Source organism: Natator depressus, chromosome 20, assembly GCF_965152275.1.
Source record: "Natator depressus isolate rNatDep1 chromosome 20, rNatDep2.hap1, whole genome shotgun sequence".
Taxonomy (NCBI): Eukaryota; Metazoa; Chordata; order Testudines; family Cheloniidae; genus Natator; species Natator depressus.
This window is the reverse complement of record NC_134253.1, coordinates 20,686,059-20,704,774: the sequence shown is the minus strand read 5'-3', so window position 1 is coordinate 20,704,774 and position 18,716 is coordinate 20,686,059. Positions and strand designations below refer to the sequence as shown.

General features: G+C 50.8%; 1 pseudogene; it reads left to right on the top strand.

The window, feature by feature from the left end:
* LOC141975322 (gametocyte-specific factor 1-like) overlaps positions 1–18,716 on the top strand; it is a 36,411-nt pseudogene that overhangs the window by 7,253 nt on the left and 10,442 nt on the right.

Sequence of the window (18,716 nt, the reverse complement as noted above, 5' to 3'; positions counted from 1 at the left end):
TCACAGAGACAGCCTGTTGGAGAGAACCCCCCAAAGCCCGAGACCCCCCTCAGCACAGCCAGCCCCCCAGGCTGCATCTAACGAGGCCCACTCACCTCCCTCTGCCCTGCAGGAAACTCAGCCTGGCTGGTTCCTACAGGGCCCATCCAGCCCAGTATCCCCTCTCCCTGCTGTGAGCAAACGTCAGGCCCTGCCCACTTGCACGTTCCCAGAATCTGGCCAGCCCAGCGCTGATCGTGCAGAAACGCGCAGTCCTGGACAGTGCTCGGCACAAAGGACTCACACAAACACATTCCAGAAGCGTGGTACAAAAAAACCACAATATCAAGAATGGCACAAAAACATTCTCCAAGGATAACAGGAACACACTGAGCCCTCCTAAAAGATAAGGTCAAATAGCAACGTAATAAATACAAATGTTTTAATCAAACCAACATGTACAAAAAAGTGGACAATAACTAGCCAGGTCAGAGGGCAGTATCTAAGTCAGAGGGGCAGCTTGTTTGTATCAGGGTATCTCTGAGAGAATGTGTTGGTCCAGCCAAAGGGGAAATGGAAAGTCCTGCCATTCACTGAGCTGTGTCCATTGTCACAGGCATACTTGTCTTAGTATCCTCGTAGAGTCTGCCAGGTGCTATTACCATGCCTTGTCAACAATAAACCTGGCCGGGTGCCTTCGTCCCTTAACGGATCTTGTGGTCATTGGGCGGTTCACTCAAGGTCTGCTGTGCTGGCTGTCTGCGCAGAGCTGGGGCAGCACACAGGGAGAACACACACACGCAGTGAAATATCTAACAACAGAGGCAATCAGTAAGGATGTTTCGCAATGGCTCGTTTGGTTTCAATGGGCAGGCCCAGCACTTTACACTAATTCATGCTTCTCCCCTGTTGGGGGAGTTACACAGGCCATGGCTACACTACAAAATCAAATCACCCTGCGTGCAGCCGCCACAGTAGTTACAGCGCTTGTGTGTGTGTACACCTGGCTCCTTGTGTCTGTGGTGTGTGGTATCGATTGTACTGTCAGTGTGGGGCGTTGCGGGACAGTCGATGTAAGCAACGCAGTATGTACACTGACACTGCATTGACCTAACTACGCTGACTGGGGGAAGTGGCATGATTAAGTCGGCAAAGCAGGTGAGTTACATCAGCGGGAGCCAAATTTTAGTGTAGACACAATGTTAGGTGGACGTAAGCTGCCTTGCAAACTCAGTGGTGTAGAGCAGTTACAGAGGTTTACGATGCAAACATTCATTCTAACTTTATACCACGGTCTACAGAGGTTATGGGAGAGATCAATCCTGCAAGCAATTCCACAAGTCGAAACACTCCACACACGCTGATCAGCAGCTGTTTTCACACGGCTAACACACAGGCTGGGTCAAGCTCTGCATTTGTCAGTGTTCAGTGAGGCCTAAGGGCCTGGGCATGAGCTGGCACCTGGCCTGCTAGCGTCACAGGACCCATCTAGCCCAGTACCCTGCCCTCTCCCTGCTGCCTCCTTTCCCAAATCAGATCAATGGGGCCAGCCACCCTAGCACCAGCTAGTTCAGAGGAAGGTGCAAGAACCCCCTCCTAGTGGCTAATGATGACATAACCAGTCGTGGGAGGGGGGGAAGGGGGGCATATCCCCCTCATCCTGACAGTCATAGAATCATAGAATATCATAGAATATCAGGGTTGGAAGGGACCTCAGGAGGTCATCTAGTGCAACCCCCTGCTGAAAGCAGGACCAATCCCCAATTAAATCATCCCAGCCAGGGCTTTGTCAAGCCTGACCTTAAAAACTTCTAAGGAAGGAGATTCTACCACCTCCCTAGGTAACGCATTCCAGTGTTTCACCACCCTCCTAGTGAAAAAGTTTTTCCTAATATCCAACCTAAACCTCCCCCACTGCAACTTGAGACCATTACTCCTTGTCCTGTCATCTTCTATCACTGAGAATAGTCTAGAACCATCCTCTTTGGAACCACCTCTCAGGTAGTTGAAAGCAGCTATCAAATCCCCCCTCATTCTTCTCTTCTGCAGACTAAACAATCCCAGTTCCCTCAGCCTCTCCTCATAAGTCATGTGTTCCAGACCCCTAATCATTTTTGTTGCCCTTCGCTGGACTCTCTCCAATTTATCCACATCAGTCAGCAGTGGCTTTGTGCCCTCTTTTCTAAATTCTGTCCTGACACCCTTGCTTCCCCACCCCCCACCATCCTTGTCTGAATCCTGCCAGGCTCGCAATGTCAGTGACATCTAGTGGCAGTGAGTTCCCCTGGCTAATTATGTAACTTCCCTTGACATTTGCTTTCACAGAGCGTCCCATTGCTCTTGCAACACTGGGGAAGGTGAAGGGGGGGGCAAATAGGAGCACCCCCCTCCTTTCATTATATTCTGTACCTCTTTCAACCCTGCTTCTTTCGCTCCTCTTTTAACTAAAGCCTGAGCTTTTTTGTTGGTAAATTGGCCTTTTTCTTGACAGTGTTGTAGAAAAAATTTGCTTCTTTCTAAACATTTCAGGTTTTTGATGAGCAATTTAAAAACAGCCTTCGAAAAATTACCCCTCCCTCCCCCATTTCTCTGCCCTTTGTCCCTTTCTCATTTGCCACTGGAAAGTGGGTGGGAGGGGATGAAAAAAACCACACACACACACACACACGTACATTTTTGGCTTTTGAAAATTTTTTGCAAGGGGTGAAAACATAAGGGTTCCACACACCCCCCCAAATTTCCAAGGCAGCTCAATTGTGGGGCTGCTGCTCTTCCTGCTGCCCTTCTAGTGCCAGGGTAGAGCAACACCCTCTCACACTTTAACCCTTAAACGGCCAGCGTTGCCAACGCCCATCATTGCATGCTGAGCCCAGCAGTGGGTGGATGGGTGAGTTGGAATGGGATCAGTCACGAAGAATCTTCGCTTTCGTTAGATAAAGTGCCCACCCTCGGCGTGGAGGAGAAGCCCAAGACCTCGCACCTCCCAAACACAGCCATGCCAGAATGCAAACAAATATTAAAATCTTGTGATTTTTTAAGCAAATCTCATGATTTTGAGGCCTGACTAGTGACTTCTGAATGCTGGGACACAAGAGGGGCACCAAAGCTGATGGGCCCGCTCGGCCTTTGTGCCATGTGGACAGAGGCACCTGTGTGGGACCCGGGGTGGCTCGTGCCTCCCCACACTTGGGACAGACAATACTAAACATCTCATGGCTCCCCCTGGCAGTGCGTGGAGGGAAAGCCGCTCCCGAGCTATGGCCACAGAGTCAAGAGAGGCAGTGTGGCCTAGTGGGTAAAGCACTGAACTGGGATGCAGCAGACTGGAGGTCTATGGCTGGCTCTGCCACTGGGTGACCTTGAGCAAATCCCTACCCTGCCCTCTGCCTCAGTTTCCCCATGTGTACAGTGGGGATGATGACACTGACCTCCTTTGGGAAGTGTTTTGCTGGACAGTGCTATGTAAGATGAATAATAATATTCTGGGCTGGCGGGGGTAAGGGGCGTCTCTCCTCTCTGGGGCACGGGTTCGAATCTGTCCCAGGGAAGCAGTGTCTGACAGTGGGTGGTGGCTGTGGAGAGGGGCTCAGTCCAGTTCCTGTTGGGACAGCACCCGCGTTGCCTGCCGGCTGTGGGACTGGCACGCTGGGGCTACAGAGCCTGAGCTCCGCTCTGCCCCTAGATGGGTCCCTTCAGGGCAGGGCCGTTGGCGTGGGGGATGGGGGTGTGACGCAAGCCGTGGGCTCTGGGGCAGTCGAGCTGGCCCTTTCCCCAGTGCTGGACTCCGACTCCCCTCCACAAGGCCCAAAGCTCCCCAGGCCTGAATCCTGGCCCCACGGAGCCCGGCTCGAGGGGAGCGGGGGCATTTCCTGCAGCCGCACTGCCTCTCCGGTACAGCCAGTGGCCTTGGCACTCTGGGGCAAGGCAAGTCACTTTCCAGCCCCCACCCCTGGTGCCACAGGGCACAGGCCAGCCCAGGGCTCTGAGGAAGATGGGGCGCGCCCTCCGTCCCTCTGATTTAAACGTCTCTCTGTCCCTTCCCCCGCTCCATGGCCCCGTGCACAGCTCTCCTCTTTCTGCATCTTCCCCTCCTGCTCTTTAGGATCTGGCCCCCTGGGGTACCCAAGTGTCAAGGAAACCTGCTCCCGGCTGGGGAGCCATGGTTGGCTTTTGGGCCCCAGGCTTCTGCATGGCCCTGGCTAACGAGCCCCCTGGGAGGGCAGCGCTGCCCTGCGTGGGCCCTGGGGCCTCGGCAGGAGCTGCCACAGAGTGCCAGGGGCAAAGCTGCCAGTGGAGGCTTCTCCAGTGCCCTGCAGAGTGGGGGAACTGGTCTAAACTGGGGCCAGCGTCAAGGCCATGGGAGGTAGCAGCCAGGTAAGGTGCTGGGTTCCCCACTGTTGGGCCCTATGGGGGTGCTGGCTGAGGGTCCCTGTGCCCATGGCGTTAGAGGGATCTCAGGGACGAGGCCCTGGGGGCTGCTGGGAGTTTGGAGAGGGGTCCGTGTTCAGCTCCCATCTCCCCACACATGGTTCTGATCCAGAATGGCCTGGGTGCGAGACTTTCCCCTGGCTGGTGCCAAATGGCCAGTGTTTGCTGGGATGCTTTGGACCCGGCAGCTGCTCCCTGCCCCTGGGGGAGGTTCACCGCTGGGGCAGTGCTGCCAGCCCCAGAGACCGAGGGCCTGGGCCCCACAGCAGATCACTCTGTACTCCACCCCTTGCCCTGCCCGAGAAGGCGGGGAGGGCACTCTTGGCCAGTCCTTGGCTGTCAGTTAATGCCCGTCAGAGCATGGACCCATCCCCCTAGGGACGGGGTTGAGACCCCCAAACTCATGTCACACATAGGCCTGCTGTGCGCTGGCAGTGGGGCAATCCCTTCCCTGCCAGGGACTGCGGGGGGAGGCTCTTGGGGCAGAGATGGGACCAGCGGGGCATCGCTGGCACAGCGGGGGAGCAGGTCTGTAGTCCTGGCCTGGAGAATCCGTTATCCACCTCTCATTACCCGCTGCCCAGTCGAGGCACCGAAAAGAAACCGTGTGATTGTAGGTGACCTATCGAGTGGCACCTAGTGCGACTCAGAGTGACATGGCTGGCACGAAGGGCTCGGTGAATGAGGAGGGCTGGCTGGGAGCGGGGCACTGACTGAGTCACTGGGCTCCTACGGCCAGAAGAATCTCGGCCCCAGCCTTGCACCACCCCAGGGCCCCAATCTCTGCTGAGGCCTTGCCCACCTCCCTGGCAAGAGGCCCAGCAGCCCTGCTCACTCCCAGGACTAGAGTCACTTGTATTCCAGTCACTCAGTTCATCCCTGGGGTTGAGATGTAGCCACCTCTGGGGTGGGGTGCAGGGGCTATTTACACAGGGATCCTTTGCCCAGCACTGAGATGCAGCCACCTCTGGGGTGGGACGGAGCAGCTGTTTAACAGCCACACAGCACAGTAGATTAGGACAAGTGAAGAATCCCACATCTAGTTGCACTGCGCTGCACAGAGCGTGGGGAGCTGGGCCAGGGAGCCGGGGGGGAGGGACAGCTCAGTGGTTTGAGCATTGGCCTGCTAAACCCAGGGTTGTGAGTTCAATCCTTGAGGGGGCCATTTAGGGATCTGGGGAAAAATTGGGGATTGGCCGTGCTTTGAGCAGGGGGTTGGACTCGATGACCTCCTGAGGTCCCTTCCAACCCTGATAGTCTATGATTCTATGACCAGGCTGCACTGCACATGGGCTCCTTAGTGACAAGCGCTCAGGAGCTTAGATTTACAACCCCCAAAATAGCACAAATTGAGCACTATGCTGGGGCCGGCACAGACTAGAAGGGGCGAGTGCCCCCTACTGGGTCCTCCCACCCCACTCACTGCAGCCCCTAGCACCCCATAAGCTCCATCCATGCATAGTAAGGGGACTGGCACATGGAATTGCAAGCCCAATTGCAAGGATTTCTGATGACTCTGTAAACTCGGGGCGGGGGAGTGGAGAATTGCTAATATAGTTCCTATTTTTAAGAAATGGAAAAAAACGTGGTCCAGGTATCTACAGGCCTTTTAATTTGACCTCAGCTCTCTGCCGGGTCTGGGGACAAATTCTGAGAGAGAAAGTAACGAAGGACAAAGGGGTGAACGGTAACTGGGATAAAATACAACCTGGTTTAACAATCGGTAGGTCCTGCCAGGCCAACCTGAGCGGTGTCTCTGCGAAGATAACTGAGGTTTCAGACAAAGGAAACGCAGTAGATCTAATCCAGTGGTTCTCAAACTTTTTGTATTGGTGACCCCTTTCGAACACCAAGCCTCTGAGTGCGACCCCCCCTTAAAAATTAAAACCACATTTTTTATATTTAACACCATGTTAAATACTAAATTTAAACCCTATTGCTTAAAATGAATTGACCTTTACTCACTGCTTTTAAATTAAGACTAAAACACAGCGGGTGGCGGGGCTCGGGGCTGACAACCCTGTGCGTGCTCCCGGCTGATAACCCTCAGCATGGCCGGGCTCCGCCTGAAACCCCATTACAGGGGTCGGGGCTCCCAGCGTCCTGGAGGCCCCAGCTCAGGGCTCACAGCCCCACTCCTGGTTGGGGTCAGGACTTGCAACCCCATGTGGCAGTCGGACTCAGGGATCACAGCCCCGCTCCTGGCCAGGGTTGGGGTCTGGGCTTGCAGCCCTGTGTGGGGGTTGGAGTCGGGGCTCGCAACCACGATTCCCTGTCAGGGTCGGGGCTCACAGCCCGGCGCAGGAGTCGGGGTCGGGACTCACAGCCGCACACCGGGGTCAGGGCTCACAGCCTAGCACAGGGGTCGGGACCCACAGCCGTGTGCCTGGGTTGGGGCTCGTAGCCCCGCAGCTCCACACAGGGGTCGGGGCTGACAGCCTGGCGCAGGGGTCGGGGCTCGCAACTTACAGCCGTGCGCTGGGGTCGGGGCTCGTGATCCCCCCACTTAACCGGGTTGTGACCCCCAGTTTGAGAACCAATGATCTAATCTACCTGGATGTCAGTGAGGCATTTGACACAATTGGGAAATTATTAGTTCAATTGGAGAAGATGGGGTTTAATATGAGAATTGAAAGGTGGATAAGGAACTGGTGAAAAGGACCTGCAGAAAAGGACCTGGGGTTACAGCAGATGAGAAGCTGGAGATGAGTCAGCAGTGTGCCCGTGTTGCCAGAAAGGCTAACAGCATATTGGGCTGCATTAATAGGAGCATTGCCCACAGATCGAGGGAAGTGATTATTCCCCTTTATTCAGCACTGGTGAGGGCCTCATCTGGAGTATTGCGTCCAGTTTTGGGCCCCCACTACAGAAAGGATGCGGACAAATTGGAGAGAGTCCAGCGGAGGGCAATGAAAATGAATAGGGAGCTGGGGCACGTGACTTATGGGGAGAGGCTGAGGGAACTGTGGTTATTTTGTCTGCAGAAGAGAAGAGTGAGGGGGGATTTGATAGCTGTCATGGAGTCCCTGGGCGATGCTCTGGAACTGCTCCCCATGAAGCCAGTCAGGACTCTGGGGAAGTCTCCTGTCTGTGAGCAGACTGTCTGCAGGACACACAGCTCACACAGCTTCCTGGGTCTGACCTCGGAGCATTCAGCATCCTCTGCCCCTCCGTGCGCTTCCCACAGCGAGTCCGCTCAGGCAGGGCTCCTGGGGAAGCCAGAGGGTCCTGCACCCCAACTTCACAGTCCGATGTGACTCTCAGCCAGCCAGTAAAACAGAGGTTTATTAAACGACAGGAACATGGTCTAAAACAGAGCTTGTAGGTGCAGAGAACAGGACCCCTCAGCTGGGTCCATTTTGGGGGGCAGTGAGCCAGACAACCACGTCTGCCCTTCACTCCATGTCCCAGTCAGCCCCAAACTGAAACTCCCTCCAGCCCCTCCTCCTCTGGGCTTTGTTCCTTTCCCGGGCCAGGAGGTCACCTGATTCCCTTGTTCTCCAACCCTTTAGCTCTCACCTTGCAGGGGGAGGGGCCCAGACCATCAGTGGCCAGGAAACAGGGTGTCGGCCATTCTCTGTGTCCAGACTCCTGCACACACCTGCCCTCTAGGGCTCTGCAGTAATCATACACCCTTCTCCCACCACCTAGATACTTAAGAACTGCATAGGAGAAACTGAGGCACCCCCACACTATTCAGAGGAAACATTAAGAACAGTCCCACTTCATCACATCAGCGCCCCCCCAACTTGTCTAGGATTTTATCGTTGGTAGGCATCGGACACGGTGATGGCACTGAACTTCCCATATCCACACAGAACCGGATCGATCTGCCCTTCTTGGGGACCAGCACCATGGGAGAGGCCCAGGGGCTGGAGGACGGCTGGATCACCCCTAAAACCAGCATGTCTCCAACCTCTCTCTCCAGGTCCTGGGCTGTTTTCCTAGTGACCCTGAATGGAGAACACCTGATGGGAAGATTGGCTCCCGTCTCCACCCGGTGAACAGCCAGGTTAGTGAGCCCAGGCCGGCTGGAGAACAGCTGCCGGTGTGAAGGCAGCACCTCTCTGATCTCTGCCTGCTGGGCAGGGAGGGGTCAGCCCCCACCTCAGGGAGGAGTCCCACCAGGGGATCCTCTCCCTTCTCCTCCCACTGCCCACACCCAGCCAGCCCCAACTTCTCCCTGTCCCAGTATGGCTTCATCATGTTGACATGGTGCACCCGGTGGCGGTGTGCCCGGATGGACAGTTCCACGACATATTTCACTTCATTTACCTGTCTGATGACCTTGAAGGGGCCGTCCCAGGCAGCTTGCAGCTTGTGCTTCCTCATGGGGATGAGACGCATCCCCTGGTCCCTGGTAGCCTAGAAGCAGGCACGTGCTGAGCGGTTGTACCAGACCTTCTGCTTCCTCTGTGCCCTGGCTAGGTTTCCCCTGGCCAAGCCCATGAGCTCCACGAGCTTTTCCAGAAAGGTCAGAACATACTCCATCGGGGGAGGCCTTCCCCCCGCACTCGTCCTTCATCAAGTCGAGGGGTCCCCTCACCCTCCTCCTATTTCTGAAAGGGGAAAACCCTGTGGATTCCTGGGGCACTTCCCTGTATGGGAACAGCAGGTGGGGTAAATACTTCTCCCACTCCTGTGGGTGCTGGTCCAGAAAGGTTTTCAGCATCATCTTTAGGGTCCCATTGAAGCTCTCCCCCAGCCCGTTGGACTGAGGGTGACACGCCGAGGCCCAGGTGTGTCAGACCCCACACTTCTCCCACAAGCACTGGAGCAGGGTTAACATGAAGTTGGACCTCTGGTCTGTAAGGACCTCCTTGGGGAACCCACTCTGCTAAAAATGGTGAGCAGCGCGTCTGCCATGGTGTCTGCCTCCATAGAGGACATGGCCACTGCCTCGGGTAGCGCACAGCGAAATCTACCCCCACCAGAATGTATTTCTTCCCCGACCGGGTTGCCCTGCTGAGGGGCCCCACTATGTCCATGGCCACCCTCTGGAAAGGCTCCTCTATGATGGGCAGAGGTCTTAGAGCTGCTTTACACTTATCCTGGGCCTTCCCCCCCTCTGGCAGGAGTCCCAGGCCCTGCAATGCTGTTGGACGGCATCAAAGGCCCCGGGCCAGTAAAAGTTCTGCAGCAGCCTCTGCCTGGTGTGCCAGATGCCCTGAAAGGGGGATATTGTGGGCCAAGTCCAACAGTCTGTGGTGGTACCTCTGGGGGAGGACCACCAATTGCCTCCTGGCTTTCCAAGGTTCAAAGTTGGCCCTGAACCAGCCCATTCCCGGTACAGGAATCCCTTCTCCCACAGGAATCTCTCCCGGCGGTCCTCCCCTGGGGTCCTGCACCATTGTGGCCAGCAAGGGCCTTCAGCTTCTCTAAGGAGGGATCCTCCTGCAGCTCCATCTGGAATTCGGCTGCTGGGTTTGAGGGTACAGCCCTGGTTGGCGGTGCCTCAGTTTCCCCACCTTGGGACAGAGGCTCTGGCCCAGCACTGTCAAGCCCTACCCTCGTGCTTTGGTGTGTCCCCCGACCCCAGCATAGCCCTATCGACTGCGGCCCCCTGGACCCGCGGTGCCCCCTCTCCGTGGGCTTCCACCCAGTTGACACCCCGCGGGTTCTGCTCGGCTGCCATTTCCTCCATCTTCAGGCATTGAGCCACCTTGTGTCCTTTTTGGCCACAGTAATTACATTTCAGGTCCCTCAAGTCCCACGGGGGGTCGGCCTGCCCCAGCCTTCAGGGGCACCTGTGAGTTGGGCTTCCTGGAGTCCCACCCTGGAGAGGTTTCTGTGTGACTCCCCTTCCGAGTCCCTGATGTGGGTCTCCCTCCTGCCCCCTATCTGCTGTTCACAAACTCATCCACTAGTGCCCCTGCACTGCCCAGATCTTTAGGCTTCCGGTCCACTAACCACACCTTAAAGTCTGGAGGGCAGATGTCATACAGCTGCCCCAACCCCACCAGGTTACACACCTCCTCTGCGGTAGTGGCCCCTGTGCCCTTCCCCCAGCTACGGAGATATTCCCCCAGCAGATTGGTGACCTCCTTGTAAGTGACACCTGGGGTCTTGCGTACACCCCGGAATTGATTCCTGTACGCCTCGGGGGTCAGTTCAAATGTCAGCAGCAAAGCCTGTTTGAACAGGTCATAGACCCCCATCTCAATACCATCCATTTGGCTGAATGGCTCTATGGCCTTGGGATCCAGCAGGGGGGTCAGATAGTGTCATAACCATACAGCTCAGGGTAGCCTAGAATTCCTCCTTACCTAGTGTTGGCCCATTCCCAGCTTCTGGCAAACAGAGGCTAGGTACACTTCAGAGCTTGGTTTTGCATCCCTGCTCATCCTGACTAATTCATGAACTTATCTAGTTCTTTTTTAAACCCTGTTATAGTCTTGGCTTTCACAACTTCCTCTGGCAAGGAGTTCTACAGGTTGACTGTGCATTGTGTGAAGAAATACTTCCTTTTGTTTGTTTTAAACCTGTTGCCTATTAATTTCATTTGATGACCTCTAGTTCTTGTGTTATGAGAAGCAGAAATAACACTTCCTTATTTACTTTCACCCCCTTAGTCATCTCTTTTCTAAGCTGAAAAGTCCCAGTCTTCTCTCTTCTTATAAGGAAGCTGTTCCAAACCCCTAATAATTTTTGTTGCCCCTTTCTGTATCTTTTCCATTTCCAATATATCTTTTTGAGATGGGGCCACCACATCTGCACACAGTATTCAAGATATGGATGTAGTGTGGATTTATATAGAGGCAATATGATATTAATTCTGCTTATGCTCAAATAAATTGGTTAGTCTCTAAGGTGCCACAAGTCCTCCTTTTCTTTCTGTTAATGTTGCATTTGTTTAATCACTGTACAGTGCCTAGCACAACAGATCTTTGTCCATGACTAGGGCTCCTGGGCACTATGCTAATACAAATAAATAATAACAATGATGATGCAAAATAGACCTGAGCTCTCCCTCCTGTAGCTGGGCTGGCTCTGCAGAGTTAAGATGAGGAAAATGCAACAAATCCTCCCCCTTCTCATTTTTGTCACAACCGTCACAGCTCTGATTCCAATACACACACACAGAGCAGGCCAGCTAAGGAGATGCCATTTTTAGCCAGTCACGTTTCAGAACAAAAGCACATCATGGTACTGAAGTGACAACTTGCCGGCGGGGTAGCAAACATATTTTCTGATGGGCAACCAAATCTGAGATTCAGGTTGACTCTAGACTGTGCAGTCCTTTAAATTCTGTCTTATTTAGACTTATAATCTTGGGGGGAAGGATTTTTTTTAGAGGACCGATGCATTCAAATTGTGTGAATTGCAGTGAAGACAGGAGAGAATCTAACTCTTTGCGTTTTTTTGTTTGTTTGTTTTAACTAAAACATCAGGAACCAAGTTCTTCATACAGATCATGAGCCACAAGGTAGGTGTAAAAGTGTTGACCTCTCAGGCAGGTGGAGGGGCTCAGGATGGAGTATTACTTTAAGTGTGTATAAGAAAAGATAACTGAGCTCCCCAAATACATGGCTTAATTTTTCTTGGGAACTGGTTCTTTGAATCCTCTTAAATGTATTGGGAAAAGAGGAAGTTTCAGACAAAAATCTGTGGATTTTAGCATCTTGGAGGAAACCTTTTCTCTGTGGAGCACAAGAATACGTGGTTCCCGGTACCCTACATTATACGTGGGCCCCCAAGAATAAGCTTGTATCCTATGCCTGCACAGCGTAGCTGTAAAGTCTACCACTTGCTGTAGTGCAGCTGATCTTTGACACTTAATAGCTGTGATGGATAAATTGAAATGACTTTAAAGTTATTTCCAGTGCCTGGAAGTTGAAGCTAGAAAAACGCAGAATGGAAATAAGGTTTATTTTTAACAGTGAGGATAACTAACCACTGGAAAAATTACCAACTGTTGTAGATTCTCCATCAAATTTTAGAAAGACATCCAATTTTGATTTCAAAAAGATCTGCTCTAGAACAAATGGGAATTAATTCATGGCAGTCCTATGTCTTGTGTTATACAGAATGTCAGCCTAGATCAGTAGTTTTCAATTTTTCTTCATTTGAGGACTCCTAAAAATTTCTGAATGGAGGTGCAGGACCCCTTTGGAAATCCTAGACATAGTCTGTGGACCCCCAGAGGTCTGCAGGTGACAGGTTAAAAACCACTCCTAGATTATCATAATTGTCTCTTCTGGCCTTAGAAATCTGTGAATCTCCTCATTTTTCATCTGTAGGGTTGATATTTTTAGGAGGAGAGTGACACTCAGAGACTGGCTCAAAGGGTCCTCCAACAAAGCTTCAGTTCTTTCAGCATCAGTCAAATGGATTTAGAAGGCAACTATGGTAAGTGTTTCTTTGCTGGCTTCTAATATTCATGCAGGGAACTGGATTAGATGACCTCGCGAGGTCCCTTCCAGTCCTACAATTCTCTCTTTCTATTCATGGTTCCTGCAAAGATACAGTGAGAGACAGCTTAGATCTTTGAAAGTATGAAAGTATCTTAAACTTGGTTAAAGGAGGGAGTGGAGTAACTTTCCGCTATAGGCATTAAGTTTGGTGAATATATGCTTCTGTGTATTAGAGCAGCAGTTCACAACTTCTTTCATTCTGGGACCCCAAACCAGGTGGAGTGGTGGTCTTGCAATTCAAAACCACACAAACGTTAGAGGCAATAAAGGATGATGTGGGTCAATATCACAGCAAGAAACAATACCTAGGTTTTGCAAGGTGGGTGTGAGACTGGCTGGGTGATATGTTGGGTTGGGGACTGGGTGTACTGAGACAAATGCTTCTAGGCAGTGTATTGGGTGCACATACTCTACTTCACGCCCCAATCTTTGTGAGCCAGGAAGGCTGGAGTGGGGGCGTAACTGCAGCTGTGTGTGGTTCGTTTTATTTATTTAGTGTATGCAATCCAGCCAAGCCGCAGCATTCTTATCAGTGATGTTCAAGGCATGAAGACCTCCAGGAAGTTGCCATTTTGCAGTCCTCCACAGTGTGCATCATGGTTTGTGGGTTCCCACATTGACCTAGTGGACTATGTCCCCCAGCTGCAGCATGTCTGTGGTCTGGAGAAATGGATGATCCAACTAGCAGATCAAATTTGCTGTGTGGGGTACAAACTGGTCATAAAGGTACAGTCATGTCTTGTGCAGCCAGGGCCTAAATCAGTTTCCTGGGGATCATCCCAGTGAAGTGACTGTTCTTATTAAGGCCCTGTCCTTGCCATAATTCATAATAGACTTTATTACCAGTGGCTGGCTCCAAAATGCGTTTTGCTACAGACGCAACATGGTTAATATCCTGTTAGTACTAGGGCTGTCAAGCAATTAAAAAATGTAATCACGCATTTAAAAATAATAGAATACCATTTAAACATTTGTGGATGTTTTCTACATTTTCAAATTTATTTATTTCAATTACAACACAGAATACAAAGTGTACAGTGCTCACTTATATTTATTTTTTATTACAAATATTTATACTGTACAAAAAAACAAAAGAAATAGTGTTTTTCACTTGACCTAATACAAGTAATATAGTGCAATCTCTTTATCATGAAAGTAGAACTCACAAATGTAGAATTATGTACAAAAAGATTGCATTCTCAAACAAAACAATGTAAAACTTTAGAGCCTACAAGTACACTCAGTCTTACTTCTTGTTCAGCCAATTGCTAAGACAAACAAGTTTGTTTACATTTGCAGGAGATAATGTGTCCATGCTGATGATGAGTTCTGCTCAATAATGATCCAAAGCAGTGTGGCCCACACATGTTCACTTTCATCATCTGAGTTAGATGCCACCAGCAGAAGGTTGATTTTCTCTTTTGGTGGTTTGGATCTGTAGTTTCCACATTGGAGTATTGCTCTTTTAAGACTTCTGAAAGCATGCTCCACACCTCGACCCTCTCAGATTTTGGAAGGCACTTCAGATTCTTAAACCTTGGGTCGAGTACTGTAGCTATCTTTAGAAATGTCAGATTGGTACCTTCTTTGTGTTTGGTCAGATCTGCAGTGAAAGTGTTCTTAAAATGAACAACATGTGCTGGGTCATCATCCGCGACTGCTATAACAGGAAATCTGTGGCAGCGTGCGGGTGAAACAGCGCAGGGGGCGCACCGCTCTCCCCCAAGGAGTTCAGTCACACATTATTTAACCCATTACCAAGTGTCATCCGCATGGAAGCACGTCCTCTGGAACGGTGGCCGAGGCATGAAGGGGCATACGAAAGTTCAGCATCTCTGGCATGTAAATACCTTGCAATGCTGGCTACAAAAGTGCCATACAAAGGCCTGTTCTCACTTTCAGGTGACATTGTGAATAAGAAGTGGGCAGCATATCTCCCATAAATGTCAACAGACTTGTTTCTCTCAGTGACTGACTGACTGAACAAGAGGTAGGAGTGAGTAGACTTGTAAGGTCTAAAGTTTTACATTGGTTTGTTTTTGGGTGCAGTTATGTAACAAAAAAATCTATATTTGTAAGTTGCACTTTCACGATAAAGAGATTGCACTTCAGTACTTGTATGAGGTGAATTGAAAAATGCAATTTCTTTTGTTTATCATTTTTACAATGCAAATATTTGCAATAAATAGAATAGAGTGAGCACTGTACCTTTTGTATTCTGTGTTGTAACTGAAATCAATATATTTGAAAATGTAGAAAACATCCCAAAATGTGTAACACACAATAGAATACCAATTGAAATGTAACTGTGCGATTCATTTTTTTAATAATTTTTTTTGAGTTAATCGCGTGAGTTAACTGTGATTAATCGACAGCCCTAATTAGTACCATGGTCAGGTAAGGGTGCTGCCCTCTCCAGAGGCCTAGCAAGGTATATGGTGTTGGTTTGAGTCATTGGGGACTTTTTCCCCCCATAGTAGTTCATGGATGCACGGGCTTGGTGCTCTGGAACCATTGAATGAAGTTCAGGGCTTGTCTACGCTTCCGCTTAAGTTGATGTAACTTATGTCGGTCACAGATATGAAAAAGCCACCCCCCTGAGCTGTCCGCACCGGCGCTAAGTGAGTGGGATACACTCTCATTCTGTCATAGCTTCCACCTTTCGCTGAGGTGGAGTAATTATGCTGACAGGAAAGCGCTCTCTGGTCTTCACAGTGCGTTTACACTACTGCCCTACATTAGCGCAGCTGCAGTGAGTCTGGTGAAGACTAGCCCCCGGACCAGGACCCTCTTGCAGTGTGACGACCCCTTGGGGCACACTCTCACTAGGACAAGCCTCCTGGGCTTCAGCTCCTCCTTGGTCTGACCTCAGAGCATTCAGCATCCCTGTCTCATGCCATAAGCTCCCTGCAGTGAGCCACCTGAATAGGACAGCTGGGGAAACCTTACACGCCCTCCAAAGGGGCCATGCACCCCCGACTTCAGCAGTCAGGAGTGACTCTCAGCCAGCGGTGTAAAACAGAAGGGTTTATTAGTCGTCTGGAACACAGCATAGAGCAGAATCTTGTTAGCACAGAAAGCAGGAAGTTACAGCAAAGTTCATCTTGAGGAGACCCAGAGCCATGGGTCTCTCCTCCTGAGTCCCAAACCAGGAGTCTGACCAGCCTCCAGCAGCCCACCTACAGTCACACCCAGTTGCCCCTCCTCCATCTTGTATGCTGTTCCCCAGGCAAACCGGTCACCTGGCCTCCACCTCTCTTTGTTCTCCAATTCCTCCGACTGGCTCATGCAGAGGATGGGCCCCGGCAATCAGTTGCCAAGATACATCTATTGTCTGGGCCCAGGGAGCTAGACGGCACTTGCACCTTCCCTCTCGGGGTATCTGCAAAGGTCCCACACCCTTATCCCCCCACCTAGATACTTGTGCAACGCATAGGGAAAACTGAGGCGCGCACAGTATTCATACAAACACTAGGACACTTTCCACTTCGTCACAAGTAGCCATTTGTCCTAAGGACCTGTGTCAGTCTTTCTCAATGGCCTGTCCCTCAGATCTCCCTGACACTGTTTAGAAAGGCTGCAAGCTTTGGATTCACCAAGGGCAAGTCATGCCTGACCAACCTGATTGCCTTCCGTGATGAGATAACTGGTTCTGTGGATATGCGGAAAGCAGTGCATGTGATATATCTTGACTTTAGCAGAGCTTTTGATACGGTCTCCCACAGTATTCTTGCCAGCAAGTTAAAGTAGTGTGGATTGGATGAATGGACTATAAGGTGGATAGAAAGCTGGCTAGATTGTTGGGCTCAACGGGTAGTGATCAATGTCTCCAAGTCTAGTTGGCAGCTGATATCAAGAAGAGTGTCTCAGGGGTCAGTCCTGGGGCTGGTTTTGTTGAATATCTTTATTAATGATCTGGATGATGGGATTAATTGCACCCTCAGCAAGTTTGCAGATGACACTAAACTGGGGGGAGAAGTAGATACACTGGAGGGTAGGGAAGGGTCCAGAGTGACCTAGACAAATTGGAGGATTGGGCCAAAAGAAATCTGATAAGGTTCAACAAGGACAAGTGCAGAGTTCTGCACTTAGGAAGGAAGGAAGGAAATCCCATGCACTGCTACAGACTGGGGACTGACTGGCTAAGCAGCAGTTCTGCAGAAAAGGACCTGGGGATTACAGTGGATGAGAAGCTGGATATGGGTCAGCAGTGTGGCCTTGTTGCCAAGAAGGCCAATGGTATATTGGGCTGTATTAGTAGGAACATTGCCAGCAGATCGAGGGAAGTGGTTATTCCCCTCCATTTGGCACTGGTGAGGCCACACCTGGAGCGTTGCGTCCAGTTTTGGTCCCCCCATTACAGAAAGGATGTGGACAAATTGGAGGGAGTCCAGCGGAGGGCAACGAAAATTATTAAGGAGCTGGGGCACATGACTTATGAGGAGAGGCTGAGGGAACTGGGGTTATTTAGTCTGCAGAAGAGAAGAGTGAGGGGGAATTTGATAGCAGTCTTTAACTACCTGAAAGGGGGCTCCAAAGAGGATGGAGCTAGGCTGTTCAAAGTGGTGGCAGATGACAGAACAAGAAGCAATGGTCTCAAGTTGCAGTGGGGGAGGTCTAGGTTGGATATTAGGAAACACTATTTCACAAGGAGGGTGGTGAAACACTGGAATGGGTTACCTAGGGAGATGGTGGAAACTCCATCCTTAGAGGTCATTAAGGCCCGGCTTGACAGAGCCTTGGCTTGGATGATTTAGTTGGTGTTGGTCTTGCTTTGAGCAGGGGGTTGGACTAGATGACCTCCTGAGGTCCCTTCCAACCCTGATATTCTATGATTCTAAGCTGGTCCCTGGTATCAAAAAGGTTGAAAAACACTGATTTATGTAATCAATCTGGCCCATCCTCCTGACTTCCACCTATCTAGAAAACCTCCCACAGTCCGTTGGCCCATGTTCCTTTCTGTCCATGCCCTCTGTACACTGATACAAACGCGGATAAATAGCATGGAAGGTGTGAGGGGAGACACATTTGTGATGGCAAGAAAGCTGCTGCATGGACACAAACTGAATCCTGAAGAAGAGGTCTATGTATGCTTGAAAGCTTGTGTGTCTCACTGTCAGAAGTTAGTCCTCCCCTACCTTGTCCCTTCTGTGTAACTGTTAAGTGATTAAGGTGACTCATGCCTGTCTCTGGGTCATAGTATGGACTAGGAGGGAACATTTTCAAAAAGTGCCTGTGACTTAGGACCTCACTATGTTCAGTGAGTGTTGGGCTCTTAAGCACCTGCCAACCTCTGCACTTTACAGGGCCAAGTGCACTGTAGTGCAAATTGCATCCTTTACTCCAGACATGTTTGTTTGAGTCTGATATTTTTCTTAATCCAGCAGAGATGGCCTTTGTGGGATTCATACAGGGTTCATGCGCTTGGCAACATTCAGGGCACACCCGGAGTGTTGTGCTGGAGCTGTGCACACACAGCTCCTCTCAAGGGCATGAACCTTGGAATCTCGCCCAGATGACATGAACCGTGGGAAGCCTCCCAGGACTGGGCTCAAGGCCCGAGAGCAAGGAATGCGGTAGATAGAAATTGGTAAATAAGAATGTTAAACAAAGCCAGGGTATTCCTTTTATTGGTTGGAGAATGTAATGCGCGGGGGGAGAGAAAGAATAAAGGGGAAGGTGGAAAGCTGACAGGCAGAAGTCCGTTGGCAGACCAGCTCGCTTGCTTGCTAAAAGCTCTGTGCTGTCTTGTATTTGAACCGCCACAGGCCTTGGAGTATGAAGGTAAATGCAAAAGGATTTACTTCAGAATGCCGTGCTTCTGCCAATCCTTAGCATGTCACTACTGTACAACTAGTTAATTTGGTAGCTTCAAGGGTTTTTATAGTAATGTTT